Here is a 14,599-nt window from a genome sequence, read left to right as displayed (position 1 = left end):
ATTTTCTCTGTTTGGAGACCCCTGGCCTTCCTGCCTGTTACCCTCTCAGTATATTGTCTCGGTTTAATGACTATTTCGCTCTACATAAGGCAAATAGGTCTAGATCTAATGGTTTTTTACCTGACGTTTATCAAATATGGGATGAGGTTATATGGCTAACTCCCGCAAAAGGACATCTAATATCTAGTGCCCCTATATGCTGGGGACATCCCCAAAAGTTAGCCAACAACTTAATTACCATGATTGAAAACAATTGGGATTTTTGCCTTAGGAAATATGCAACGTAATCATTCCTGTGTTTTCCAACCCCAGTTCAGGTCCTCCCTTTCTGGCCAGGAACTAATTGGGACTGGATATCTCAGTCACACTGGCTTGCTCCAAACAGTACTTATTAGATATGTAGCTCTTACCTATGGACATGGCTTCCCCCTGGTTGGATAGGGAGATGCACCCTGGGTCTAGCATTTACTCACAGCTTTATATTTTCAGAGCTTCCAGAAAAGCCTGCTAATTTACCGCACCTTAAAACTTGGTGGGCAAGTTCTATATTTCACTGGTATGATTATTTGGCTGCAGTATTTGTTCTCTCTTTGGGAAATACAGATATTATGCTACAAGTAGATGCTTTAACTAATTTTACTCAACAGGTATTACAAAGAGTCTCAAAAAGCTATTTCAGCTCTTAATGCTGAAAAAGCATAAATTAAAAAGGTGGTTTTACAAAACAGATTGGCTTTAGATATTCTGACAGCTGCGCAAGGAGGAACTTGTGCCGTTATTCATACCTAATGCTGTACATATATATCTGATATGAGCACTAATGTTACTCATTTTACTAAACACATGAACAAAATGATTGGGGTCATGGATACTCCTGAAGCCTCAATTGCCTCACTTTGGGAGACGTTAAGTAGTTCTCCATGGTGGAAAACTATCTTAATTACAATAATTCTGATTGTTTTGTTTTTGCTGTTTGCTCCCTGCATCTGTAACTGTGTAACTGGATTTGTTTCTAGTTGCATAAAAACTTTTAAGTTACAAATCGTTACTCAAACCCCTGCTACTGCTGCAGCTTCTTCCAACTACTATTTGGGGCCCCTGGATCAGAAATCCTCCTATAAGGGTTAGGAGAATATGTTGCCTCACCAATTTAGGGACAATGCCCCTTGTCAGCTCGGAAGCAGTTATGGAACGAGAACGATGCCCCTTTTCCCTAGGCAACATATTCTCTTAAAAGAAAAGGGGGTAATAAGAGGATAATAGGCAGGAAGGCCAGGGGTCTCCAAATGGAGGAAATAGGCTGCAAGTGTCAGACATTTTTAATCTCTCTTAAGCGGCAGGAAGAAACAAACTAGCGATATTTTTTCCTTCTCTATACAAATTTAAAAGGAGGTTTCTCTTAAAATACTGTGTTGCCATAATGACACCTGGTTTCACCTGAAGTTAACTATTCTCAAACCTTGAGTTAACCTATGCATTTTTCTTATGGAAATGTTTGTCTTAAGCTGTGTTAATGTACTATGCATTTACCCCAAACTCTGTCTTCAAATCGGTTCCGCCTAATGGCTCAGAACCTACTTGACAAACCAGTATGTTATACTCAGATATTGTTTCCCTAATCTATGTAAACGAAACTAATTGTATGATAATCTGCCCTTCTACAAGATTCAAGTCAATTGTTTTATGGCCCGGGATGAATCATCTGCTGCCAAGATTTTCCCAGAATGCATCTTATAGATGGTGCCATCCTGAGTTTTAAGACATTCCTTTCTTTCATTAACAGACTGCTAGTGACTATACAACATTCAGCTGAAGACTAGCAGAAGGGTACTCTTTCTCCCCCTTCTGATGCCTATGTCAGAAGCTTTCTCTATCTCCTTTATATTTTAATATAACTTTATTACACAAAAGTTCTGAGCGATCAAGCCTCGTCTCTGGCCCCGGATTGAATTCTTCTCCTCCAGAGGCCAAGAATTCTGGCGTCTTTTCATTCAGCAACAACCTTTCACCTTTCTGTGGCAGTCATTCTTTTTCTGTTAGAGAATTATGCTCTTAGTTTGTGTAAGGGAAATTATCCACCCCGCCCCAACCCCATATGTCTTCTCTCCTCTTACACATCAAACAATTCTGCGATGTCAGCTGGGAATCCCACAATTTGTGATTCTGAAACCACTTACCTGGAGATATAACATCAGCTCCCACAGGTTTAGGGTTTCAATCGCACAAAGCTGCTGCCCCCAATCCCATTCCGACACACTTGGGGAACCATCACAAGTCTAGGTTGACACTTGTGCTTCCCAAAACACACTCTTTAGTTTCCTTTAATTTCCTAGAGCAGTTCATAGAGCACAGGAAAACACTTTATTTACTATTAATACATTTCCAGTTTACTCTAATAGGAATAACTTGGGAACAGACAGATGGAAAGAATGCATAGGCATGATGCGTGGAAAGGGGCACAGAGCTCCCTTCTACCCATTTCTGGGCACAGCACCCCCTCCAACCTCCATGTGCTCCCCAGAAACACCTGGGCTCCATCTTTTGAGGTTTTATGGAGGCACAAATGAGTAAATCATTGGCCACTGGTGACTGCTGCTGCTACTGCTGCTAAGTCAATTCGGTCATGTCCAACTCTGTGCGACCCCATAGATGCAGCCCATCAGGGTCCCCCGTCCCTGGGATTCTCCAGGCAAGAACACTGGAATGGGTTGCCATTTCCTTCTCCAATGCATGAAAGTGAAAAGTGAAAGTGAAGTCGCTCAGTCATGTCCGACTCTTAGCAACCCCATGGACTGGAGCCTACTAGGCTCCTCTGTCCATGGGATTTTCCAGGCAAGAGTACTGGAGTGGGGTGCCATTGCCTTCTCCGACTGGTGACTGAGTCAACCACAATCCTCTCTGTCTCCCTGAAGGCTAGTAAAGAAGGGACTGTAAGTTCCAGTCCTCTGATCACTTGGTTGCTTTCTGAAGCATCAAAACCCAATCCTTAGGGTCTTTCCAAGAGTCACCTTTGGAACATCAGCTCAACTGCAGTTGAAAGGGGTTGTTATCCTTCCACTTCAATACCTTTGGATCTATTCAAGAAATGATGACAACAGACCAAATATTATAACAAGATGTTCCCATTGGTCTTGTCACATAGGAAATTTCAAGGGTTTTAGACGTGAGAGGGTCAATTTCTAGGTAGGTTGATAAGAAGTCTGGGGTCCCCAAGGAGGAAAGAGGGGTCTGGGGCTCTCAAAGAGGAGAAAAGGACAAACTGTTTCTACATTCCTTAGTCTTAGTCACATAAAACATTTTTTTTTTCTTTCTCTAAGCCCAGAGCTGATGATTACACAACAAAACAACTCAGCTTAAACTCTGCACTAAGGATTATATTATATTATATTATATTATATTATATTATATTAACTTATATGCAGAGTACATCATGAGAAACTCTGGACTGGAAGAAGCACAAGCTGGAATTAAGATTGCCAGGAGAAATACCAATAACCTCAGATATGCAGATAACGTCACCCTTATGGCAGAAAGTGAAGAGGAACTAAAAAGCCTCTTGATGAACGTGAAAGAAGAGAGTGAAAATGTTGGCTTAAAGCTCAACATTCAGAAAACGAAGATCATGGCATCTGGTCCCATCACTTCATGGGAAATAGATGAAGAAACACTGGAAACAGTGTCAGACTATTTTTTTGGGCTCCAAAATCACTGCAGATGGTGACTGCAGCCATGAAATTAAAAGACGCTTACTCCTTGAAAGGAAGGTTATGACCAACTTGGATAGCATATTCAAAATCAGAGACATTACTTTGCCAACAAAGGTCCGTCTAGTCAAGGCTATGGTTTTTCCAGTGGTCATGTATGGATGTGAGAGTTGGACTGTGAAGATAGCTGAAGGCCAAAGAATTGATGCTTTTGAACTGGGGTGTTGGAGAAGACTCTTGAGAGTCCCTTGGACTGCAAGGAGGTCCAACCAGTCTATTCTAAAGGAGATCAGTTCTGGGTGTTCATTGGAAGGACTGATACCAAAGCTGAAACTCCTATACTTTGGCCACATCATGCGAAGAGTTGACTCATTGGAAAAAACTCTGATGCTGGGAGGGATTGGGGGCAGGAGGAGAAGGGGACCTAAGAGGATGAGATGGTTGGATGGCATCACCAACTCGATGGACATGAGTTTGAGTCGACTCTGGGAGTTGGTGATAGACAGGGAGGCCTGGCGTGCTGCAATTCATGGGGTTGCAAAGCGTGGGACATGGACACAACTGAGCGACTGAACTGAACTGAAGGATTATATAACAACAATGTATCCTGCTTAATGATATGCTTTTCCTTCTTGAGAACCTTCTAACTAATCCTGTTATCTTAAAATGTATATTATGGGAGTGGGTCTGGTAAGATCTTTCTATTGCTAGTTCTAATCCTGTCATTCTAAAATGTAAATTGTGGGAGTGGGTCTAGTAAGACCTTTCAGACAGTTTTTTGATTTATTGTAATAACTAATTAAAATGCATATGAAAAGTATATAAAAGTATAAAAGCACCCTCTGTCCCCCTTCTGATATCTGTGTCAGAAGCTTTCTCTGTCCCTTTTTATACTTTAATAAAACTCTGCTACACAAAAGCTCTTGAGTGATCAAGACTGGCTCCTGGTCCCAAGGCAAAGTCTTCAGAGGTCACAAATCCAGCTTCGTTCACAGTGAGCTGTCAGATGTTCTGTGCCAAATATATACTCCTTAATAACAACTCAAATTCTTAGCCTGTGACTTTAATTGTAGATAATTTTTACCCAGTTTCTTATTTGTCCTAAATCTTTTGTCATGATTGCTTTACAACAGTTTTTTCCCAAGGGGAAATTTTAATTTCTATGCAGTTAAATATATCAGGCTTTTCACTTATGGCTTCTATGCCAATCCTAAAAGTCTTAGACTTCACCTCTCTGAAATGATTGTAAAAATACAACCATTGTTTATTTCTAATATTTTAATAGTTTCATTTTAAAACATTAATCTTTGAATTAGCTGGATTTAGAAGCTATGAATTTTAAGATAGAGATAATAACCTAAGCTTTTTCTTTGGTGCCTTACCCAGTGGTTTTAATATCATTTAGTGATTGAGCTAACTTTTCTGTGGTGATTTTAAGTGTCACTTTTATATACTAAAGGACTTCCCTGGTGGCTTAGACAGTAAAGCGTCTGTCTACAATGAGGGACACCCGGGTTCGATCCCTGGGTTGGGAAGATCCCCTGGAGAAGGAAATGGCAATCCACTCCAGGACTATTGCCTGGAAAATCCCTTGGACAGAGGAGCCTAGTAGTCTATAGTCCATGGGGTCGCAAAGAGTCGGACACGACTGAGTGACTTCACTTTCACTTTTCTTTTCTTTATATACTAAATTCCCATACACACTTTGGGCTATTTCTTTATTTCCTATTCCCTTTCTTTGATCTGATTGTTAATGGAAAATATTTAACTGTTGCTGTTATTATAATAATGAGTCCAGTTTTCTATAGCATTAGTCCTCTCATAGATTGCCTGGACAAAAGTAGACACGTTTATGGTGTCAAGACTCTGAGGACATGCCATGCCTTTTCAAGTCTTCTTTTGTAACTTTTAGTAATGTTCTTAAGTTTTCTTCAAAAGGATTTGGATTATTTAATCTTTTTTCATTGTTATTACAGATGAGGCCTGTTCTTGAATTATATGTTCTAACTGGTACTTATCTGTATAAAGCAATGAATTTTTATGTATTAAGTTTCCAGCCATCTTACTGCATGCTCCTATTTCTATTGTTTTCCAGGAATTCCAAAAGCATATTTATATACTCACAGGTGGCAAAAACATCATAAAATTATTTTTGTGGTTGTCCAGCCATGGTAATTCTTTTCTGTCTCATCAAAGTGAATATTGATTAGAAATTATTATGGGGGAAAAAAGACAACCATTCAAAGAGAGGGTGTGAACTAGGCAAGATGCATGAACCAAGTACCTATTATGGTCCTGTGATAATGTCCTTCCTTAATTTATTTTTATCTATATTTTTTAATAACAGTTTTTCTAGTAGGATTTTTGGAGTTTTCCTGGTATTCAATCCTATTATTCAATCCTAAAAGATGATGTTAAACTGCTGCACTAAGATCAGATCAGTCGCTCAGTCGTGTCCAACTCTTTGCGACCACATGAATCGCAGCACGCCAGGCCTCCCTGTCCATCACCAACTCCCAGAGTTCACTGAGACTCACATCCATCGAGTCAGTGATGCCATCCAGCCATCTCATCCTCTGTCGTCCCCTTCTCCTCCTGCCCCCAATCCCTCCCAGCATCAGAGTCTTTTCCAGTGAGTCAACTCTTTGCATGAGGTGGCCAAAGTACTGGAGTTTCAGCTTTAGCATCATTCCTTCCAAAGAAATCCCAGGGCTGATCTCCTTCAGAATGGACTGGTTGGATCTCCTTGCAGTCCAAGGGACTCTCAAGAGTCTTCTCCAACACCCCAGTTAAAAGCATCAATTCTTCGGCACTCAGCCTTCTTCACAGTCCAACTCTCACATCCATACATGACCACTGGAAAAACCATAGCCTTGACTAGACGAAACTTTGTTGGCAAAGTAATGTCTCTGCTTTTGAATATACTATCTAGGTTGGTCATAACTTCCTTCCAAGGAGTAAGCACTCAATATGCCAGCAAATTTGGAAAACTCAGCAGTGGCCACAGAACTAAAAAAGGTCAGTTTTCACTCCAAAACCAAAGAAAGGCAATGCCAAAGAATGTTCAAACTACTGCACAATTGCACGCATCTAAAACGCCAGCAAAGTAATGCTCAAAATTCTCCAAGTTAGGTTTCAACAGTGCGTGAACCAAGAACTTCCAGATGTTCAAGCTGGATTAAGAAAAGACAGTGGAACCAGAGATCAAATTGCCAACATCCACTGGATCATAGAAAAAGCAAGAGAGTTCCAGAAAACCATCTACTTCTGCTTCATTGACTAGGCCAAAGCCTTTGACTGTGTGGATCACAACAAACTGTGGAAAATTCGTAAAGAGATGGGAATACAAGACCACCTAACCTGCCTCCTGAGAAATCTATATGCTGGTCAAGAAGCAATAGTTAGAACTGGACATGGGACAATGGACTGGTTCCAATTTGGGAAAGGAGTACATCAGCACTGTATATTGTCATCTTGTGTTGGGGGCCAGAGTGAGGCACTCGGCCCGTGGCAAAGGTCATGAGGAAGGAGGCTCGACATACGCAAAGGCGGGATCAAGCCTCAGGGGTCCCCCTGGAAATCCTCGAGCATCTACCCCCATAACCAGAGCCTGCCTGCTTTACTACTTTGTGTTCCCACCTACACCTCTGACTTTACGGGGGGCTGTCCCCCACCACCTCTTTCGGAGAAGGAGTTAACCTAGAGCTCCAGTTAATAAAAACTCCTGGGCATGACAACAGTGTTTTAACCTACAAATTCCTCTGAAGGTTCTCTAGCCTGCCTGACAGGCTTGTCCAGCCACATGTGATTGCTCACAGCCTCCCAACCATGAGAGGCACAAGATGCTTTAAACCTTCTAAAAACAGGTTCCTTAGAAAAGTTAGAAAACTATTAGTATAAGTATGATGGGCTGATTAGAAATTGTATTGGTGAAGGGTTTTTCATTTGTTGAGCCAATGTTTGTTGCTAAGTCTCCACATCCCCTGCCCTTACACACATTAATGAATATATAGAAGAAATAAGTATTAACCTTTGATATTAATCATGTTAGATCTTAGGCTAAGTAAATTCTTTCCTTAACTAAAACCCACTACACCCTCACCCTATAGGAATGTAACTTTATTTAGGTGGCATCTGTTTTAAGAATAATCACCCCTGGAGAAATAAGTGTCCTGGTTGACTGACTGCTGTCACAAGGAGAGGGTCATAAATTGTCAGCAGGCCCCCTGGCCAGAAGATGATGTAACACCCCTAAGACCTCTGTATACATTTGTATGAAGCACCTGACTTTGATAAAAGTCAGGACTGCTGACCCCACGTGACTTTTGTATAACATCTCAGTGTATAAAAGTAGATCATGGAAAATAAAGAATTGGGATCAGTTTCTCAAAAGACTGGTCTCCCCATGTTGCTCTCTCTCTGTCACTCTGGCTGAGTCTCCATCTGGAGCGTGGAACCCACCATGCTTACTACTTATGCCTGGGCTTCTAAGATCCGACCGGGGAGGCCTCAGTGTCTCCTCTCCTTTGGAAGAACGGAAGGACGCCTGCGGCCTATGTAAGTGGTGCAAGCTTCTTGTCTTGAAGTTTTATTGGTCTCCCGCATAAACCAAGCTACTCAGCCTCTTTTCTCCACTGAATTTTCCTACTGAGCTATCCTCATTCTATTACTTTTTACATCTCTAATTAATATCTAATTGAAGCTATTGTATCCCGATCCTCACCAACGCTGTCCCTGCTTCAAATTCCCTGGATCAGCCAGGGCTGGACCCCGGCAATCTTGCTTATTTAACTTACATTCAGAGTACATCATGCAAAATGCCAGACTGGATGAAGTGCAAGCTAGATTCAAGACTGCAGGGAGAAATATCAACAACCTTAGATATGCAGATGACACCACCCTTATGGTAGAAAGTGAAGAGGAACTAAAGAGCCTCTTGATGAAGATGAAAGAGGAGAGTGAAAAAATTAAAACTCAACATTCAAAAAACTAAGATCATGGTGTCCAGTCCCATCATTTCATGGCAAATAGATGGGGAAACAGTGGAAACAGTGAGAGACTTTATTTGGGGGGGCTCCAAAATCACTGCAGATGGTGACTGCAGCCATACAAGCAAAAGATGCTTGCTCCTCGGAAGAAAAGCTATGACCAACCTAGACAGCATATTAAGAAGCAGAGACATTACTTTGCTAATGAAGATCCATCTAGTCAAAGCTATGGTTTTTCCAGTAGTCATGCATGGATGTGAGAATTGAACCATAAATAAAACTGAGCACCAAAGAATTGATGCTTTTGAACTGTGGTGTTTGAGAAGGCTCTTGAGAGTCCCTTGGACTACAAGGAGATAAAACCAGTCCATCCTAAAGGAAATCAGTCCTGAATATTCATTGGAAGAACTGATGCTGAAGCTGAAACTCCAATACTTTGGCCATCTGATGTGAGGAACTGACTCATTGGAAAAGACTGTGACACTTCGAAAGATTGAAGGCAGAAGAAAAGGGGACAACGGAGGATGAGGTGGTTGGATGGCATCACCGACTCAATGGACATGAATTTGAGCAAGATCCAGGAGTTTGTGATGGACAGGAAAGACTGGCATGCTGCAGTTGATGCGGTCGCAAAGAGTCAGACACGACTGAGCAATTGAACTGAACTGAATCATATAATCTGGAAGTAATGGTAATTTTCATTATTTTTTCCATCTATAAAGACCCATATACTTTTTTTCATCTGAATATTTTGCTGGAACCTCCAGAATGATAATGTGTGGACATTTTTGTCTTAATTCTAATGTTAATGGGAACATCTGATGTTTTCTACTACCCTTGTCTGTTTTCTGTTGCATTCTTTTCAAAATGAAAATGTTAAATGAGCATATTTGACTCTTACATTGTAAATATTTTCCCCACATATTCTAAATTTTATATATGGCACCAGACATCTTCTATATCAGTGTATATGTGTACATATATATATGTATATGTGTGTATATATATATACATATATAACATTATGTGTATATATATACTTAATCCCCTGAAACTATTTCAGTGTATTGTGAAATTTTTCACTCTTATAACCATTACTGCCATGATTTTACATGTCTTTGTGCATTTGTGAATAATGTAGCAAAATGGTTGTTTTTTTTTTTTACTTTTAAATCTTTGTTACATGTTAAATTAATATGTTACATTCCAGTCAGGGGAGAGAAAAATAAGCAAGTAAATTACATAATATGGAAGGTGGGAAGTGCAATGGGAGAAAAACAAACAAGATGTAGGGGAAGAAAAATCTTCTCTCCTTCCCTCTTTGTTTCTTTGACTGGTTTAATAATATAATGGCTATAAAGCCATTAGATGAACAGGAGAAAAAAATTTAATTTTGTACACATGGGAGCCCCATAAAAACATGACTTGTAAAGAAGTGACCAAGCAGTTAGCTACTCTTTTTAAAGAAACATTTACATTTATAAATAAAATCTCTATTTGTAAGGGTATCTCCGTCTCTGTGCCAGGATGAGGCAGATAGTTCTACATCTTATAATCTGACCAATGGAGAACGCAAAGACCTAAATCTACATAACAATCATACTCTCATTAACTGTGCCTTTCCTGTAGCCTCCAATAACTGGCTTCCTCACCCTTCAACATGTTCTTTGGTCCTTTGCTAGAGGTATTTAAGGTGGTGGCTTGGGGCTTCCCTTGTGGCTCAGCTGGTAAAGCATCTGTCTGCATGCGGAGACCTGGGTTCGATCTCTGGATTGGGAAGATCCCCTGGAGAAGGGAGAGGCTACCCACGCCAGTATTCTGGCCTGGAGAATTTCATGGAGTCCATGGGGTTGCAAAGAGTCGGACATGACTGAGTGACTTTCACTCTGTGTCACTCTTGGGCTGTTTTGGGATATTATTCAGTATTCCTGAGTATCTCCCATGTACACAGAAGGTATACATGCTGATAAAGTTTGGGTTATTTTGGTCTCCTGTTTACTATCTTTTATTACAGTGGGTTCCCAGGAAAGAACCTAATAGGGCAGAGGGAAAATTATTTTTTCTTCCCCTAAACAAGGTTTGTTTATTTAGAGCCTTCTTGGGTCTAAATTCCATCTGGTGATAAATATGACTTCTGCTCTCCTGGTGTTACCAGATCAATCCTGGGTTTGCTTGCCCACCATGCTGCAAAGCCAATCTAATGACACCAGGTTGTAGTGAAGAAAGTATAGCATTTATTTCAGGTCCAAGTAAGAAGAATGGGCAGCTCATGCTCAAAAGACCTCCAGATGGCTTTCAGGGAAGGGTGTTTAAAGGCAACAATTGGGATGAGGGTTGCAGGGTACATGGCTTTCTTCTGATTGTTTAGTAGTCAGGTAACCAGGTGGTTTCAAGACTCTTAATTATCAGCCTTCTTTTTCCAACCAGCCTTGGGCTACATACTCATCCTTAGCTTGTAGTTATCATTCTACATGTGGGTGCGGTCTTAGTTCCTAAACAAAAACTCAAAGATATGCATCAGATTGCTATGTATGTCACTTGGGGAGGAACCAGGACTCTTTTTATCTATGCACTATTATTTCTTGGGGCTTCCCTGGTGGCTCAAACAGCCAATAATCTGCCTGCAATGCAGGAGACCCTGGTTTGATCCCTGGGTCAGGAAGATCCTCTGGAGAAGGAAATGGCAACCCTCTCCAGTACTGCCTGGGAAATCCCATGGACAGAGGAAGCTGTTGGGCTACAATGCATGGGTCACAGAGTCGGACACGACTGAGTGACTAACACTGATGATGATGATTGTTTCTTGACTGCTTTTCGTGTCTGTATTCCCTCTCTCCACTAATAGTAACTTCTTGTGCCTGCTCTTTGGAACTCAGGGAAGGCCTAGGAGACTAAAGCCTTTTTTTCTATACAAACAAGAAACAGGGGACACAGTGGGTCTTTTGAATCCAGGAGGGCCATACAGGATCCTACTGTTTCACTGCTGAGGGGATGGTACCTTTCACATGGCAGTTTTATCTCCTGCTTTCACAGGGACAAAGGAGAATAAGAGCTTATTTCTTTTTTTTTTTAAGTGACTCTTTTATGAGTGGTGGGTTCTCTTGTGGGTTCTTTTCTGCAGGGGTTCTTTTTTTGCTGGGCCATGCGGCATGTGGGATCTTAGTTCCCCAACCAGGGTTCAAACCCATGCCCCCTGTAGTGGAAGGCAGAGTATAAACTACTCAACTGACCACCTGGTCAGTCCCAAGAGTTTACTTTTTTGTAAGTGGTTGTTTCTCAATAACTTTAGTTTAAAATAACCAATATGCCAAACTGACAATTTCGAGGAGACATATATTTGGAACCCCTACAACATAAGGGAGATGGGCTGAGTGTGAGCGGGAGGCCTCAATAAACAAGAGACATGTGAACACAGACTTGAAGGAGGTAAAGTTCCATAGGAGTTGATCTTTCCAGACAGAGGGAACTGGGGTGCAAAGTCCTTAGTTGGGGATGTGTCTCACAGTCCAGAAACAACATGACCAGAGCAGAGAAAGTGAAGGAAAAGCTGAGGTGGGTGGGAGCTGATTTTCTAGAGCCCTGGATGTCACTGCCAGGGACTTGGATTTTTATTGAACATTTAGGACTCCCCTGGTGGTTCAGCAGTAAAGAATCGGCCTGCAATGCAGGATACCTGGGTTGGATCTGTGGGTCAGGAAGATCCCTGGAGAAGGGCATGGCAACCCACTCTAGTATTCTTGCCTGGAGAATCCCCTGGACAGAGGAGCCTTGCAGGCTACAGTCGATAGGGTCACAAAAAGTCAGACAGGAATGAAGCAACTAAGCAGCAGGGAAACATCAGAGTTGCATGGTATATGTGTACTTTAGCATGACCTCTTTGGCTCTTACACTAAACGTTGATGTTTGGGGTGGGGGAACAGCATTGGTTAGAAGCTGAAACACCATGTAAAGAGACTATTTCAACAATCCATGTGAAGGTGATGGATTCTGGCTCTATTTTAAAGGAAAAGCCAGCAAGGTTTGCTGATAGATTCTGTGTGCATGTGAGAGGAAGAGGAGCTACCCTGGTGGAGATAAAGAAGGCTGTGTTGGAAGGCTTAGTTTTGCAAAATGCCTTTCAGGCATTGCAGTCAGGATCTAGAGGAACAGCTGGGTATATGCATCTGGAGGTCAGGGAGGACACATCTGGAAGTGGCCAGCTTGTACACTTTGCTATAGCCATGAAGTCAGCAAGAACAAGAACTGATGGAGACGAAAGAGGACCAGGAGACACTAACATCAAGAAAAGTAGCCTGCAAAGGAGATAGGACAGGAGACCAGTGAAAAGGAAAATTAGGAGGTTGCAGTGTCCTGGAAGCCAGAGTAAAGAAAATCAAGTGAGGAGAGAGTGGGGAACTGAGAGGACCACGGCAGGCAGGCCGAGGAGGTATACTCAGTCCCAGGTAAGAAATATCCTACCTTTTGTCTTGATAAGAAGTTCCAGTAGAGTAGCTGGGTAAAAAAGCTGGGTCAGAACAGAAAGAATGGGAGGGGACAATTTAGAGACATGTTTACTATAGTCTTCTTTAGGAAACCTAGGAAATGTCTTGAGATTTTTGTGATTTGTGGTTGTCGTATATTTGAGGTTTGTTTCCTCAAGAATTCAAGAGGCTGCCAGATGGGAGTTTTGTATTCAAGGCTCACAAGAGCATTTCAGATCAGGCTGTAAGACCACTAAATACTGGTGTCTTCTGTAAAAAGTATGAAGCAGACATAAAGTTCATTTTCTCTGCCATTCAGTTTTCTGAATGTTTATAGGATACTGAAGCTAAATTCTTTCCATAAGTCATACTAACATTAAAATCTCCATGAGGCCTGATTTACAGAAAAAGAATTGTATTCCTCAAACCAGATACTGGCTTGTTTGTCTATGCATTCACTTTTGCCCTCCCTCTATCTTACTCCTCCCAACCCCACCCCAGAATGTAGGTTCCATGACAACAGAAACCATCTCTGTCTGACTGACCCCTGTTGCGAACACCTATAACACATCCTGGTGCGCATCAGCTCCCACAGAATGTAAGTATGAAATGAAATGAAATGCCTGTGTACATACATTACAGAATCACAAGTCCATGTGCCCAATACACAGTAAGACCCATCAATACTAAAACATTAGAGTTTGGAACAGAGAAAGGTTTATCACACATTCATAGAGGGAAATTGGTGGCTCATGTCCTAAGAATCCCAAAATTACTGAAAGCTTTTAGAAAGCCCCTTTAAAAGCAAAAGGTGAGGGAATGTTGTGGTGAGTTGTTGCAAACTTCTTGGTGTCAGAATCTTTGTGGTCAGGTCATGGTTCGGTAACGATTTTCCTGTTTATCTCTACCAAATGAATGTTATTCATTTATTATTAACAGAACAATGTTACTCTGTCCTGACAAGAAAGGGCAAAGTCCCAAGGTACAACTTTCACCCTCCAGGTCCCAGTCCTGGCTAAGAGGAGGCAAAGCTCAGCTACAGCTCCTCAGGGCCAGGTTCCCCACACTCTGCCCACCTGTCACCCCTGAGGGAGCCGGGCATCCAACCCAACTGGCCCTCAGTCTCCTCAGGCTGCCCAAGTAGGTGAGACCAGGTCTCACAGACTGTGACCCAGACAAACAGACACTGCTATTAGGTCACAGACGGGTTCACTGCTGCCTCAAGGCCTGGGCCTCAGCGTGGAGGGGCTGAGTGAGGGCTCTGGAGCCCTGCAGGACAGAGTGTCCAGCCTGGTCCCTGGGCCCGCCAGCTCACCCATTGGCCCAAGGCTGAGTAAGCTGGAAGGCCTCCAGGAAAAGGCCTGAATCTGCCTCTTACCTCACTCTCCACCTTATGACCACCACACCACTGACCCTGGCTGAATCACTTCCCTAAGGTCCCTTATTG

Source organism: Bos mutus, chromosome 17 (assembly GCF_027580195.1).
Source record: "Bos mutus isolate GX-2022 chromosome 17, NWIPB_WYAK_1.1, whole genome shotgun sequence".
Lineage (NCBI taxonomy): Eukaryota > Metazoa > Chordata > Mammalia > Artiodactyla > Bovidae > Bos > Bos mutus.
Note: the sequence above shows the minus strand (reverse complement) of the source record.